The sequence below is a fragment of the Lottia gigantea genome (assembly GCF_000327385.1).
Source record: "Lottia gigantea unplaced genomic scaffold LOTGIsca_54, whole genome shotgun sequence".
NCBI lineage: Eukaryota > Metazoa > Mollusca > Gastropoda > Lottiidae > Lottia > Lottia gigantea.
Genome location: NW_008709848.1, coordinates 1,183,828 through 1,200,812, shown reverse-complemented (window position 1 = coordinate 1,200,812; position 16,985 = coordinate 1,183,828).

The following is a 16,985-nucleotide window of genomic DNA, read 5'->3' as shown; positions in this document are numbered from 1 at the left end:
AGAAAATGTCCTCTGAAATGTACTATAATTTTTCTTTTTTAAAATGTTCAGTTTCCTTTTATGTATCATGTAATATAAATATCTAATATTATTTAAAACCCAAGGCTATCAACAATTCTTATGAAAATTTCTAATTTTGTTTTTAACACCCCGACGTCCAAGGATAATCCTACCTCTTAATATATTATGAAATGATCTAATTCATCTCGGGGAAGTAATATAACACACGTTGTGTTGTTAATGGAAATAGCGAGTCCAATAACTATGACAAGTTGTGATGGTTTCACTGTCATTAATGTCCATATAATTTTCAGAAATGGTACAATTCCACTCATCAAAACATGGCTTCTGAAATAATTCTAAAAAACTGTAAATATAATCTAATGTAATGCTCCACTGCGTAAATAATTGGTAAGTAATGTTTAGCTTTTGTTGTATATCGTGTGAAATATCCTGTTAAAGGGCAAGTTTTCAGATTCTTGTTGATTTAAGATAACTAGAAATATTGCATAAAATGGCATTATAACTGGTATAATCTAAATTACAAGTCTTGTGTTTGCCAAAACTCTGTATACATCATGACCGCTTTCAAGTCTTTTCTATCAATCTTATCAATATATCCAATACCAGACTGAAATATATTCTTCAAACATAAAAATGTACTTTTAGACGTGTTGCAGAAGAATACTTCTTATTACAACGAAATCTTGTTAGATTAGACAGGTATGAGTAAGATTGTCGGGATGAATAACAATTGGTCAGAGTGAAAAGGCCAGGATAGATAACAGGAAGTCAGAGTGAGAAGGTCGAGATTGATAACAATTGGTCACAGTGTGAGGCCAAGAAAGATAACAATTGGTCATAGTGAGAAGGTCGAGATTGATAACAATTGGTCACAGTGTGAGGCCCAGAAAGATAACAATTGGTCAGAGTGAGAAGGCCAAGATAGATAACAATTGGTCAGAGTGAAAGGCCAAGATAGATCTACAATTGGTCAGAGTGAGAAGGTCAAGATAGATAACAATTGGTCAGAGTGAGAAGGTCAAGATAGATAACAATTGGTCAGAGTGAGAAGGCGAAGATAGATAACAACTGGTCAGAGTGTGAAGGCCAAGGTAGATAACAATTGGTCAGAGTGAGAAGGCGAAGATAGATAACAACTGGTCAGAGTGTGAAGGCCAAGGTAGATAACAATTGTTCAGAGTGAGGAGGCCAGGATAAATAACAATTGTTCAGAGTGAAAGGCCAAGATAGATTTACAATTGGTCAGAGTGTGAAGGTCAAGGTAGATAACAACTGGTTAGAGTGTGAAGGCCAAGGTAGATAACAATTGGTCAGAGTGAGATGGCTGCCGATATATATAACAATTGGTCAGAGTGTGAAGGTCAAGATAGATAACAATTGTTCAGAGTGTGAAGGCCAAGGTAGATAACAATTGGTCAGAGTGAGATGGCTGCCGATATATATAACAATTGGTCAGAGTGTGAAGGTCAAGATAGATAACAATTGTTCAGAGTGTGAAGGTCAAGATAGATAACAATTGTTCAGAGTGTGAAGGCCGATATATATAACAATTGGTCAGAGTGAGGAGGCCGATATATATAACAATTGGTCAGAGTGAGGGGGTCGATATATATAGCTTTTGTGAAAGGTTGAGGTTAATGCGAAATAAATATCATTTATGTGAATTTTTGTATGTGAATATTTCACGTGAGCATGCGAAAAACCACCAGTTATCACGTGAGCAAAGTGAATTGTGGAATTGGTCGTGAGGAGGAAATCATTCATCTTAAATAAGTCATTGCTTCATCATTATTCCACTCGACCACCCTGTAATTAGACGCGTATAATCAGGAGCAGACAACTGCCAAGAGTCATAAATCTTATGGCGTTTTTGATTGAACAATTTATGTGTGTATAAATTGAACTATTTATCAATGTATTAATTAAATTATTTATTTTTGTAAATATGAATTATTTACAATTTCATATCATCATATCAATATCCGTTTCATATTCAGAGCCACTATAAAATAAATCGTATAAACGTTTTGTTATATAGTGCCGATCGATATGAGAAGATATGATGGTAAACGAAAGATGATAAATAGTACGATAAATCTTTAACCTTATAACCAATATCATGTTATACTCACACTATCATTTATTATACTTTATTATATCATACATCAACCTGTCAGTCGGATAATAATTACTTACTTATATCATCGTCTTCTTTCAGTTGAATCATAATATCTTTATATCGCCGTGTTTAAGACGAATTCAGATCTTAATTTTTCAAATGCCCATTGGTTTGACTCGTAAGATTAAAGTTTGTCAAAAACGATATTACCGTCTTACAATTTGTTAAATCGACTGATCAAATTTAAGCTCTTCAATCACTTCCCGGGCGTTATAAATTCTTCACAGCTGTTTTGTATGATGTAAGCGAAAAACAATATATCAATAAATTGTATGATATATACACGCTAATAATGGAAGTAATTCTAGCCAGGGTTGTTGTTTTCTTATTAGCTTGAGTTCTTCTATTACTGTAGAATTCCCCGGAGCTCCATTATCTATCACATTGTGTTTTGTTCACAGATTCCAAGCTTACGGTAAATTGAGACCAAAATTGATCTTATAAAATTCAGAAACAACCTTATTATCTTACAATTTGCGCTCTAATGTCTTATATAATAGTAATGTATATTAATTTAAATCTGAAAGTGTCAGAACTCACGATACGTAAGAAGAAAGTCGACAATCGCAAAATTCTTGCTCCTTTATAAAATATATACCCATTAAAACATCATTGATGGTTATTTTTGGTTTGTTTTTTTTTGTTTCAAGGGGATCAATGGTTTCCCCTTGTTAATCAGATTGAGCAGGCTGGTATACAACACGATTGTGCACTTTGCTCCGAATAGATTTCACATGAAATGTATTCAGTGCAAAAGCAATGCAAGTGATAAGTGCGAAGTTCGTAATAGCTTCCTATTGTGAAGACGACAATTTAATTGCATACAATCAATATCATCAATTTGTTACATCTCCGGGGGAAACAATTTAAGAAAGGATTTATAATATATCATTCTAACTAATTGCTTAACAAGTGTAGTTTATGAATGTGGAATGAACATGTATGGAGACGCCAGAAATGACTTAACAATAAGTTAAGCAGATTGTACTCACGCTATGATAAAAAAAAACAATTATACCGCTATCATGCGATTACGTTTTTGTAATATTTTTTTTTATTAATCAGAATTGTCAGTATTGAGACGATTTAAAATTTTTTTAAAGGAATTGCCTTTGAATAATAGGGATAATAGTTGATAATAGCTCAGCGAGTTATACGCGTCCTAGCTCAACTCGGAGTTGATAATACATTCAGACACATTATTACATGTGTACTCTTCCTCGTCATTTGGACGCCAAAAAGCCTATAAGAGACATAAAGAGGGAATAGGCCAATCCTGGGCGTTTCATGGTCACTTCGGTAGCCCTGCCTGGGGAAACTAGGAGGGGCAGAGTTCCATCTTTTATATGTTGATAAAACCCATTATCTATCGAGAATAACCCACAATATTGGACATTCACAATATTCATTCTTTGAGTTATTATGACTATTTACCAGCAGAAAAAAATCTGATTCCACACCGCACCAAAATCATGAAAGATTCATGAGATCATGTTTTCATCGGTCATGGTGGTTCATTTCCATTTCGTTCAAATGTACAGTCACTCATTTGGTACACGTCGAAATCGATGTATTGGTCACGAACTCGAGCTAATTTGCCTATGGAAAAGTCGTGTAATGTGCATATACTTTTATAAATGTACAGAAAAAATGTATGTTAAGCAGCTTAGTTGGCTTAGTGGAGAGAGGGTGTTAAACATGTTGTTTTTTTCATTCTCGAAATACCACAATAAAACATTATCTATCGATAATGAGTAGGCGATAGAAATATGGTATATCTTATTTCTTATTGATCAAAGCTGAACAAGATTTGATTAAGGCGAATACCTTCCAGGTCTGAGTTCTCTTAAAAGTCACAATATACCGTTAACAAATTCCAGAATAAAATAAAATTGTTAAGAGTTCTTTGTGGGGGAAAGTTAGACCTTGGTTATATTACCATCATACGTAAATTTCAGATAGATATATGCCGAGTTTCCTTCTACAAATTGATTATACAGTAATTCGGTTGTAACCTTTCAAATATATCAGTTTCGAGGGGATGTCGGATTTAAGAGGATGTGGTTTGGAGGGTTTTGGGTGAAAGATATTATGATATGAATGGCATGGATCTCATTTCCGATAAACCGGGGCTGTTTTCGAAGCGTCAATAGTCGTCAATATGAAGTTACAGGATTTCTGTGTTCCATTCCCGTCTTAACTCAGTAGGTTATCTCCATAATATAAGCCAATGGCATGTCGGAATAGCTGCAACCGGAAGGCACACAACCAGCTCTTTAATTAGCATCATTTCTGGATTGCACGGAGCTGCTTATTACTGAATGTACCGACGTGCCAATTTGAAATAATATAGAACAACCTGGTGTGTTACTTTAAAAGTGGGTTTTTCATTTATTCATACTTATATGAATGGAAAGTTGAGGCCGTCACATGATAAAGATTATCCGAGATAATTACCGCCAAAGACCAATCGATAAATTCATTAATGTTATGTTTCCAAAATTGGGAATAAGTCAGTGATTTTTTTAAATATCCAGTGTACTTAATTAACTCGTCTGAGCTTAAAACTAATAAAGACACAGGTTCACTATTTGTTCGACCAATCGTACCTTCATTTCAGGAACGGGAATCTTTAACTAAGTAATAGATTTTCACAGCATGCCGTCAAAATCTGAACCTTCAAATCCATGTGTACTCAGAATTACACGCAATCAAAAGTAAAACTGACGACTCGTCTTTTCTTGAGACTTCTAGTTTGAGATTTATTTGAAGGGATTTGCTGACAATTATAGTACTTCTAAAGACTATTTACATGTATTCAAGACCCAAATCATTTCTCGAAATGGGCCAACCACAAAATTTAAAGGGACAAATGCGCGATTGGTTTGGGAAGATTGTTTTGGATTGGGGGGGGGGGGGGGGATTGGTGATTTCAATCTTCTATATATATAAATAATCCTCAAAAGTGCTAGAAATGTACCCAAATCAAAAGCAATGGACACTTTTACTGATTTGCTTAACTAAAATATTTCCGTTTCCGAGATTAAGGTTCCATTTGTCAAAAAATGGGGCATGTGTCCCTTTACTACGAAGATTTGGCAAGATTACCATGACTTCGTTTAGTCACATGAACAAACAAGGAATTCATTAGAAAGACTAATTTTTGTATCAAACTAAAAGCTTGAAGTGACCAAGACAGAGAACATCGCGGTTGCCCATCTCAATAACCACTATACTGGACTTGACTACTTCGTGATTATCGTTATCGTCATTTTCAGCAACCACATTGGATGCGTGTCTGATAAAATGATAAATCAAGACTTGTTACGACCATGATGACGTTCAAGAATCATTATATTCATAATGACGATGGGAAAACCAAATTGAAATTTTGAAGAAATTAATTAATGAATAATCATCATGTTCGTGATAATGATGTGAAAACCATGTGACAAACGCTGAAAATTAATAAAAAAAATCTTGGACTATCTATTCGCAATAATTGTTTTATTCATTGGTAAAGTGTTTTCACCATCAGGTATTAAATGATAATAGTCTAATCCAATTACAATCACGCCATCCTTAGATTTTCGTAATCATACAACACTATAATCAAAATTAGAAATTCTAACAGAAACTTTTCCCTAGGTGTAATGAAATATGTTCAGGTTGTCGGTGCGTATTCAGATTATAGACTTACATTTCTACGAGATGTTTCATGAACAAAATCGGCTATGGTATTTTGAAATGATGTATATTTAACCAGGTTTTATTTTGCCATTTTATAATTCAAATTTAGAATACCCGTGGTCACGCAATAGTAACCAATATAGAATTGTTAATATATAGTGTGTCTTTTTATCGGACTGTTATGGTTATGTTTCGGGGAAGGGAAGTGGCAGATACATGGGCCCAGGTTATAGCGATTTCTCGCAACTTTAAAATATACTTATCACATTTTAGAAATAATTGTCCACCTGAATCGTATATGGCGTATTTTACGGAGAGGTTATAAAGGTATATAAAGCATTTTAGAATTTTGTGTAGAAATTGGATAAACGGCGAACTGAATACTTCAAAAAAAACTTTGAGACTCTAGAGGTTGGTGTGTGGGCGGACAATGTCCACCCCGCAAAAGTTTGGAATTTTACAACATCTCCGCATTTACCGATAATTGTCAAATTACCTATCAATATGAGAGGTGTGGGTTTATTATCCTCGTATTCAAAATACAATGTAATATGATACTTAACGTGACAGTTCATCTCACTCTGAAGATTATTTCAGGAAAAACAATCAGTGATATCAGAAACCTGGCACCGACCAGTAATATGAAAATTATAGAGAGATTCCCCTATATAACAATACTTCACTTCGCTCGCTTGATTGCCTTAAGGTATTGACAACCCTACTTTCTAATTACCTCAGTTGATAGATGGTATTTACTGCGTCCACGTTAATATCGACTTTAGAACAAAACTGAAATCTTAATTTCAGAAGTGATTTTGCTTCATTTAGGCCAAAATGAGCGTATAATGAGCCAATTTTCGGCCATATTTATGATATTGTCATATCGGAAAGTATCGAGCAAGATCCACTCTAACAATTCACAGGGGTGTATACATCAAAGAAAAGTTGTGAATAACACACCATGTCATGTACATTGCCAGGCTAATACACTAACATTTTATATTGGTGCTCAAATAATATGAAGAATTTCTTGTCGACTGAATTGTGGTACGCTGGTAGAATGAAGACTGGCCATAGCACTGTGATACCTGTTAATATTTTGAACGTACTTTTCATGTGCTATGATTTTCAAAAAATTTATGAATAGGAGACAGAAAGATAAGAAATAGAATTAGTGTTTTAACAATCAGATCATAAATAAAGCTTACTATTTAATCCCCAGATAATTTACTGGAATCACAATTCAAATTAGAAATTCCCCTGTTATTGACACTTATAATCATCAGGTTATTAGCCGATTGAAATACGATGGTTATATCAACAAAACCCAACCACACAAGAGCCAACATTTTCCAAAATGAATGCTCCGCTTTGATTTTTTAGTTTAGATATGATAAGAGGCGTTAGTATTTAACTTTAGATTAAATTCTCAGCTGGGTATTTTTTTTCCACAATGTCCTTTGACTTTGCGTGTTTTCGAGGTTCTATATCATGACATGAACAATATTTTAAACAACTATTCACGACCATGGTAAAGCGTGAATGAGGTACATTATTATCCACTGTAGTTTCTATCTTCTACCTTCTGTTTCACGGTCAGCGATTTGATTGGATTATTTTTCAGCGAATACAGCCAATCAGGGCTCAATTTTTTTTTTGTAATTATTTTTTAACGTCTTTCTATCGAATGCTCAAGTTGGCTGTATTCGTTAGTGTACAATCTAATCAAATTGCATTCAGAAACTTCCGTGAAGCAAGAAAGTGGGTCATTGCAGTCAAGGTATAAGATGAAGACGTAATATCCTGACCATGTGGAGATTTGTGGTTTCAAGCTGTCGTGTTCTTTGAAAGCTGTTGAAGTCTACCTCGACACTTAAGACATTTTTAAAACATATTTTATATTCTGTCGTCGATTGGTTGTTATTTCTCTACTGACCCGAGACACATCTTCTCTAAAATTACCTAATGAACAAACAACATTCTGAAACAATCAATACATGGTCTGGATCGCCGCAGATTGAATCGCTCAAGTCGACGACGAGATACATTTTTATTGGAAAATCAAACATGACCAACCAACGTGATTGTACAATTAGTCACAGAAAATCAAGCATTGATGAGATTCACAAACATTCCACCAGTTGCTAGCAGACATCCAAAATTCGGTTGCTCTCGGATTTTGTCTGTCAGTGTTATCATGGTGTCACTCAGAGTTTCACGCTATGTGATCTTCATTCAAATGACCTATTTACTCCGAAGAACGCATAGCGTGAAACCATGAGTAACAACATGATTGAAGTCTACAATATTGATGTTTTGAGCACTTTTTATCTGTGGTATTTCTATATCGCTCTACGATTGATGCATTGAGTTCTATTTTAACAGTGGTATTTCTATATCGCTCTACAATTGATGTATTGAGCACTATTTTAACAGTGGTATTTCTATATCTCTCTATATTGATGTATTGGGCACTATTTTAACAGCTTGGTATTTCTATATCACTCTACGATTGATGCATTGAGTTCTATTTTAACAGTGGTATTTCTATATCGCTCTACGATTGATGCATTGAGTTCTATTTTAACAGTGGTATTTCTATATCGCTCTACGATTGATGCATTGAGTTCTATTTTAACAGTTGTGTTTCTATATCTCTCTATATTGATGCATTGGGCACTATTTTAACAGTGGTATTTCTATATCGCTCTACGATTGATGTATTGAGCATTATTTAAACAGTGGTATTTCTATATCACTCCACAATTGATGCATTGAGTTCTATTTTAACACTGGTATTTCTATATCGCTCTATAATTGGTGTTTTGCGCACTATTTTGACAGTGAAAATATTTGTTATCGTATACCGATATAAACATGATGTACTTAAATGCACTGCACTATCGATTCAGGTTTTGGATCCGTTTCTAAACTATAGTATATATAGACATAATATGACCCTGCATGATACTTTAATTGAAATCGCCTATAATGACATAATCTGAACGATATTGTTCTATTTCAATTACGAATGTTATTAACTCTAGGGAAAATACATGTAATCGATTAGCAGGTGGTCTGAAGATATCTATGACATTAATAATCTTATTCGGAACGTGTTCTTTATTCAAAATTCATTTTTAAAAATGATTGTAAAATATTTTCTAAACGTATTGATGTGTTTCATAGCATATTCGTAGCATCGATGTTACGAGTATTCCTGATTCATAATTCCTGATAAACAATTCCAATTTTCATTTAGTCGTATGGGTTCCTGCTAATTCACGAAGAAAACGTTTTATTCGTCGCTATTGCAAAGGCCCTTAGATCTTATTAGCATTTTTGAGATCGCCATTATATGGTTAAGCAGATCTATAATTTGAGAAGCTACAAACATCTGAATGAAAATTTTAGTGAGGCGATTAAAAGACATAAAATGCCCCCTAGATATCTCTAAAAGCTAGAAAACCGCTTCAAAACCAATCTTAAGATAATTCAGTTTTTATTTTTCTGATATTAAGACTGAACTCCTCCATTTTTAAAAAATTCAAAACTGTAATAATGGCAAGTGTTTAGAAGATGTTATGCTTACTTCTAGACACCTCATACCATTTTTCATTATGAAATACTTACTCACTTATGATTAATATACTTCCTCGTGTGAAAAATTCACATGCTGTAACCAATGTTTCGCCAATATGTTGTTTGGATTTCGGGTTTCGTTCTGCGGCTCGGATCGTTAGTATTTGGCTAATTTATGTTTAAAAAATCAAGAGTTATTGAGGTATATGGTTATTTGTTTATAATGGGGTGTACGTCATAGAAAATAGTAGAATTTCGGTAGTGTATTTATGAATAAACCGTCAGTAATACATTGTGAAATGTCCAATTATTGGTTATTAGCTAATTGATAGTCTCAACTTCCGGTTGTCAATCTTGCTATCAGAACATTATCCTTTGGCTAGATCGTACTTCCGATCTGTCAGCCAATTAATCAAAATCACAGACATCAACGTCTCGGTATCGCTTTGTAATTTGTTTTGTAATTTAAAGTCATTGCCGGGATATAAAATATTATATTTGAGGCATTGACAATGTAGTACTGTACGTGACAGTACGTACACACTGAAAACATCAATGTTCATTCAAAGACCTGATTTGCTCATATTTTCTGAATCAAATGTTAACGCCATATTGCCTTTTCACTCCTAGCTTGATTTTCAAGTGGATCATCAGGGTTAAAAACGAACTGTTCAAGATAGACCGGGTCTGAAGCTCTTATGCCGTTTTTCCTTGCTTGACTTCTGAATATAAATTTCAATATATCTGATCAGCTTCCTGAATAGCTCATTTGCGGATACCAATGTATTGCCAAATTGTTACTGTGGATTTCGAGTTTTGTTCGGCTCGTTCTTACTTGTTTTTTGTCATTTGCTTTACTCATTGTGTGATTTTTAAGACTAGACCTTATTTTCCGTTTCATATTAAGATACTAAATACCTTTATTTGTTTAAGCGAATTGTTTATCTAGGTTTCTGACTATAAGCTTATTTAGATTGGATCAAGGACTAACTGTCAGAAAGGATCATTTAATCTGGCATGTACTACTTAGATTTTAGATAACAGAACTTCCGAGCGTCAAAGAATGAAGTTAAGCGTTTTGATAGATTTCGGGGAAGGGAGGGTTTGATTCTCCCAAATGTACAGGCCTAGGGTGGAGCAGACACTTTATTTAGAAATTAGGATTAAGGGTCTTGATATTGGGTTTTCTTCTGTTCTTATTCTGATCTGAAATTAGAAAAAATAACTCGCCCGATGGGCGAAAGGTATAGTATCTGTTATGTACTGATTGTTTTTATTTTTACTATGAACAATATTATCATTTAAGTTCTTATTTTTTCAGTTTTCAGTTTTGAGAAAACAATCGTACAGACTTGGTTGAAATCAGAAGATCTTGTACAAATTCGATGAAATCGTAAAACTTGGGACTTAATTATACCAGAAAAGGTATGTTTTGGGTGAAAGGAGCCCTTGTGCAAGAGTTGATGAGTATCAGTTTCTTTGAAATACACTTTAATATCCAGTTTATTTGTTTCTGCTATGGAATCTCCCTTAAAGACTGTGGTATCGAGAGAGTCTATGCTTTTGTCACTCACGCTTGCGGTTAGTTTGATAGAAGGATGGTGGTTGTTGAGAATTTCAAAGAATTCCCAAAACTGTTCGATAGAATAAGTCCAAACCATAAAAATGTCATCCAAAAAGCGTCCGTAAAAAGTGGGTCAAATGGACAGAGGGGCAACACCTCACTTTCTCACTCTGCCATGAAAAGGTTTGCGTACGAAGGGGCGAATCGTTTGCCCATTGCTGTCCCTGAAGTTTGTAAATATGTTTTACCATTAAATGTGAAATCGTTTCGACTAAGACAAATCTCTAAAAGCTGTAGAATTGCATCGTCGGGTCTGTTTGGATCTGGGTTTCTATTAAAAGCTTTACGAACTGCCGTTAGACCAGTAGTGTTATCGATATTGGTATACATAGAAGGTCAGATGATATTTATTAACTCGCACCATAAAGGCGTGGACAATCCCTCTTTCGGTGGACTATTTCAATTACCCCTCTGTTTGACAGCTGGCTTACAATCGCCAAAATCAGTTCGACGTTGACATCGTAAATAATCGTGGATGTAGTTATCTTGCTTGAAACAAATTCGGACGACGTTGGGCTTTAATTTAGTGAGAAGCAATGGTTTAATCAGATTATTATCTCGTTTATCGTTGGTATAATGTGGTTGAGATTGATTAAAATCGCTGGTAAGCAATAACAATTAATCCAAGAGAATTTTTAGTGATATATCAAGTATTAATTACAAATCCAATACAGCCACTCACGGATTTACTTCTAGAGATCAAGTGGTCAATCAAACCTTAATAAAGGAATTAGAATTAAAATGGAAAAGGATTATACCTTAGCCAATATACAGCAAAAGCTGATCAATATATTGTAACTAACGAATGAATAGTCTCTAATTCTAACAGGAAGCGGATACTAAAGCAAGCAATGTGCTTTAGTCCAAAAGATTTTTCGTGGAACATTGCGTGTTCGGTGAAATCTTTGTCAAGGAATTAGAAAACGCAAATGGCCCATTATAAAATGAATATTTCATAGTAAATAACATTTAAAATGTCGTTGGGGTTGAATAAACTGTTAAGGATTGACTTCTATCTCATGGAAGTAATTACAGCTAAAATATCCAGATTCTAAAGTGTGCTATAGACGACCAAAAGGGTTATAATGATCTGCAGAATTAACCGTTCTTCTCTCGTAAAGCTGAAGGTATATATATTAAATAACGCTATGGTGAAGATAACTGCCAATAATGCGATTGATTTATCAAAGCTGGTCTGTTATTATCAAAGTAGTCAGGGAGACAAATGATGACGGGGTTCATACGGAATCATCAATACCATCTATTTTAAAGTACGTCCTCAGACAATAAACAGTTTAAGTGACATTGAAGAACAAGTAATGGAAACTCTTTGGCTTACAAATAAGAGTGGTTAGGTCAAACGGTAGGTAGGTAGATGACAAGTTAACGTTAGGTCAAACCTTGAATACGCTATTATAATATCAACACAAACACACGCGCGCTTGTCTTGGCGCCGCCATTTTGATTATCACGTGACCAGTGTCACTCAGATTGTCGTCGTCTCGGATGGGACAATAAATCGAGGCCCCGTGTGCTACAGGCTGTGCACGTTAAAGATCCCTCGACAGTTGGAAATTGAAAAAGAGCAGGCTAATGCCGCTGTCCTGGCAAAATTTCCCTCATTGCACCCTGCATGGCGTTATCCGTCTCCATTAGCCCAAATGGTGCAGAAAAGTAGGACGTTAAACTCCATTCATGTCATGTCATGTCATGTCAGATTGTCGTCTGAAATCAGCAATATTGTTACAATTTCGGGCGCCCAATTGCTTCATATAACCAATCAGAAGGCAAGATATTAAGGAGGATTCTCCATATTTAAATTAAGTGTTTGTTGTTTATTGTTTGCAATACTTTTTCTGGTTACATCGGTTACGAAGTTTATTATTTTATTTTTGGAAGGCTACAATGAAAGTGGCACCAGGACAAGTTTTTTTTTTAATCCGCCGTAAGAAGTAAGTTAATTTTAATAACATAACGATGGTAGCCTCGATCTGTACTTTTAACTCAACCAGTATATTCAGACAATATTTTTATATAAAGAACTTAATTCTAAAAGAATTCTTTTCCCCGTAGGCTGAGAGAGGAAAATTGAAATTTCATTACAATTAAATTTGTCCGCGCTATCCAGATTAAATTTGTGTAGGTTTCCTGACATGTTCGTGTGATATTAAAAATCCATGATTATATAAAACACATTTTTCATGTTGAAACCAGGAAAAAGACGTGAATATATCACCCTTTTCAAAAACTGAAATGTAATGACGATCGAAAATTCATCGATAGTCACAGATATAATGATTGGCACTTCTTCTTCTTTTCTTATGTACTGTTAATTTCAAGCAGAAAACCAACATTATACCGATTCATACTTACAAATATCTAAAAATGAATTGCAGGTCAATAAATGTTTATCTTTAAATTATTTGGGATCGTTCGTAATTCACTTAAACAGCATTGAATCAGTTTCATAAGCTATGTTTTATTCATTATATTAGCCTATTGTAGACGGAACTGAACAGTTTAACACAGTCTGAAACCACATTGATTTCTCGCTATTTAAAATGCGGTCATTGGTCTCTTGAAGAAATAAATCTCATTCGACTTGCACAGATATCGGCTATATGAATACTTAACTGAACGACATATATCCAATTAGATGCAGATTCGTCGACAAGTCGATTGTCCATGAGGGATTATGAGACACCAAACCGACATTTTTCTTTGGTTTTTGTATCAATACATCTATAATCAAGCGTAGAATTCATTAATGGTGTCTGATTTCGAACCATCTTTGTTATTTCCCTTTATACCATTTTTTTTACTTTACGGAAATCATTGTTCTTCATCAGTTGAAAAGCTCTTAACAAGCGTGTATTCTTTATGAAAGATAACCAATAATAATGTAGGTAACACAAGGTTTTGTTATGAATTAGAATCACAGTAGATCAACAGCTATCCCCGGTCTTTTAGAATGGATCTGGCACCCGGTTCGTAGAAAATTTAATTAAAGCAGTAATAGCTTACAATACAAAGACGTTGTTTCTATACCTATCTCTGATACAGTCCGATTGGAAATCCACTCAAGTTTTGTTAAACTGGCGAAGTTAACGTGCAGATAGTGAACTCACCGAACAAAACATTTTAAAATCTCTCAAGCAGAATAATTCAATCTTTTTTACGCCATTTGCAGACAGGAATAAATATCCTTTTTAAATTTCTGTCACTTTTTGACTTTGTGGAGATTTTTTAATAAAAGATGTCTGGTTTTGGATGAAAGAAACAAATCAGTTGCAATTAATAACAATTAGGATTCTGTCAAAGTCTTCAAAAGTGGTACAAAACAGTCCCACTGGGGCACAGGCAATCTGTTAGGGGACCATAGATAATATTTAAATTTAGTCTACCGAAAGACGCAACTGCCATAAGGCATCGTATAATCTTGTGCAGAAGTCCAATCTTTAACCAAAACAAGATGTATAGATCTACTTTCTTTTTGCACCTTGTGTGTGTTGCGAAATTATTCATGCTTCTGTTCAGCCCATTGCTGGACATGTATGTGTCATGGCTCAATACAACATTTTTTTTTCATAGCTCAATACAAAAATTCAACATTTGAATCATAGCTCAATACAAAAATACAACTTTTGTATCACAGCTCAATACAAAAATACAACATTTGTATCATAGCTCAATACAAAAATACAACATTCATAGCTCAATACAAAAATACATCATTTGTTTCATAGCTCAATACAAAAATACATCATTTGTATCATAGCTCAATACAAAAATACATCATTTGTTTCATAGCTCAATACAAAAATACAACATTTGTATCATAGCTCAATACAAAAATACATCATTTGTTTCATAGCTCAATACAAAAATACATCATTTGTTTCATAGCTCAATACAAAAATACATCATTTGTTTCATAGCTCAATACAAAAATACATCATTTGTTTCATAGCTCAATACAAAAATACATCATTTGTTTCATAGCTCAATACAAAAATACATCATTTGTTTCATAGCTCAATACAAAAATACAACATTTGTTTCATAGCTCAATACAAAAATACAACATTTGTTTCATAGCTCAATACAACATCCTACTACTAAATGACATGATTTTCAATTTCCTAAGCTTGCCCACAACCATAACTTTCCATACATGGGTGGTCTTTGTGTTGAGATTGTTCGTTATTCGTCTTCTCTGTTACCTACATAATTCTTTTCATCTACTTCCGTATAAAAAAAATAGTTCCACGGAATTATTTAGATCTCTGTCACCAAGATTGTCGTCGCCAGTATATTTAATTGACCAATTATAGAAAAAAATTGGTAAATTGAAAATAATCTGAAAAAACACCGGATCTTGCAGGAGATACATACATTCTGTAACAAAAGATGGCTGCCACAGCGTTTCTTTATGTAAAGGATACAGAAAATAATATCATTATAATTTATTCGAATTATTAGACTTTGATTGTAAATAGGTTGCTCTTTTGTTGTGGTTCTTGTATGACATATTTCGAGCTATAGCAAGTATTTGCTTTGTTAAAAAAAACAACACAATATGCGTATTGAATCAACAAAACTTGGCACTAAATGATAATAACATAATTGAATAATGACATGATAAACATAGTTTTAGAAACATGATACTTAGCCTGTAGAGGGAGCCATTATCGCAAGAAGAATCTGTTTGAATAAAGTACATTTTGTCTTATCTTATATTTCAAATGATATATGTCTGCGGTTGAATAGCGCAGGCAATCTTGTCAATTACTCATAGAACACCGGAGTCGAAATAAGTTACCCTTATTTTACATGGAACACTTATTATCCACTGTCAATCTTTCCAAAGGAACGCCATCTCTATTTCATTCATTTATCTGTAATTGACGTATTGTATTGTTGATGTTTACTGGATACAGACAAACACATGCTGTTGGTTAGGTTTTCAAAGACGTTCATGAAAGAAGTGAAGTAGTTGTTATCTTGCGACAATTCTGTCACACTGTCATGTTCAACAATATTTGTGTCTTTATTTAGATCTGTTGTAAAAACGTTCCTTATTTCTTTTGATTTATTTTATTAATAATCCCACAGGACGATTGTCTTTGTAGTACACATTTCCTATATCGTACTGCCTCATTCTATACTTCTGGCAGCTGTAGCTGTTCTTTCCACAGGGTTCAAAAGTCTTATTGTTCAAGACGGATCATTTAACGGCTTAACAAAGCATTTTCATATTTGAATTCTGATAGGATTTCATTTGTTTCATGGTGTGTCGGGTGTCGCTAGCAAGGAATGGTACGTTTGCTTTTAGCCTTGAGGACCGGCCAATATAACTCTCTGGCTGGAGTTGTTAAATCGTCACCTCTTTTAGAAAGTATATGAAATGAAATGAGGAGTTTTACGTCTTACTTGTCTGCACCACGTGGGCTAAGACGGACCTGTAAGGAAGTGCCAGAGCCATTAATGTTGAATTTGTCGCATTAATGATGTTATTCCCGAAACGCACCGATCTCAAGAACTCTTTGAAATACACCAATGATGATCTTATGACGCTATTTAAAAATCTATGTTTCTAAACCAAATGACATTTTCTTTCAACTTCAACCAAATCTAATCCTCTAATATTTCTATATTATTTGTTGTTAAGCTATTAAAGATCCCTTGATGTTAAACTTGACTTGCAAATACTATTTTGCTGACTTTGTAAGGATTATATTTCATCTGGTGTTTTTAAATCTTTAATCTATCTAGATCTTTTCTTAAACCTTTAAAACATTTTTAGACATCACAATCATCGTGGTAAATCCAATACTAAGCCAAAAGTTGTTTTTCTTTTAAATCTATACAAAATATTTTCATATT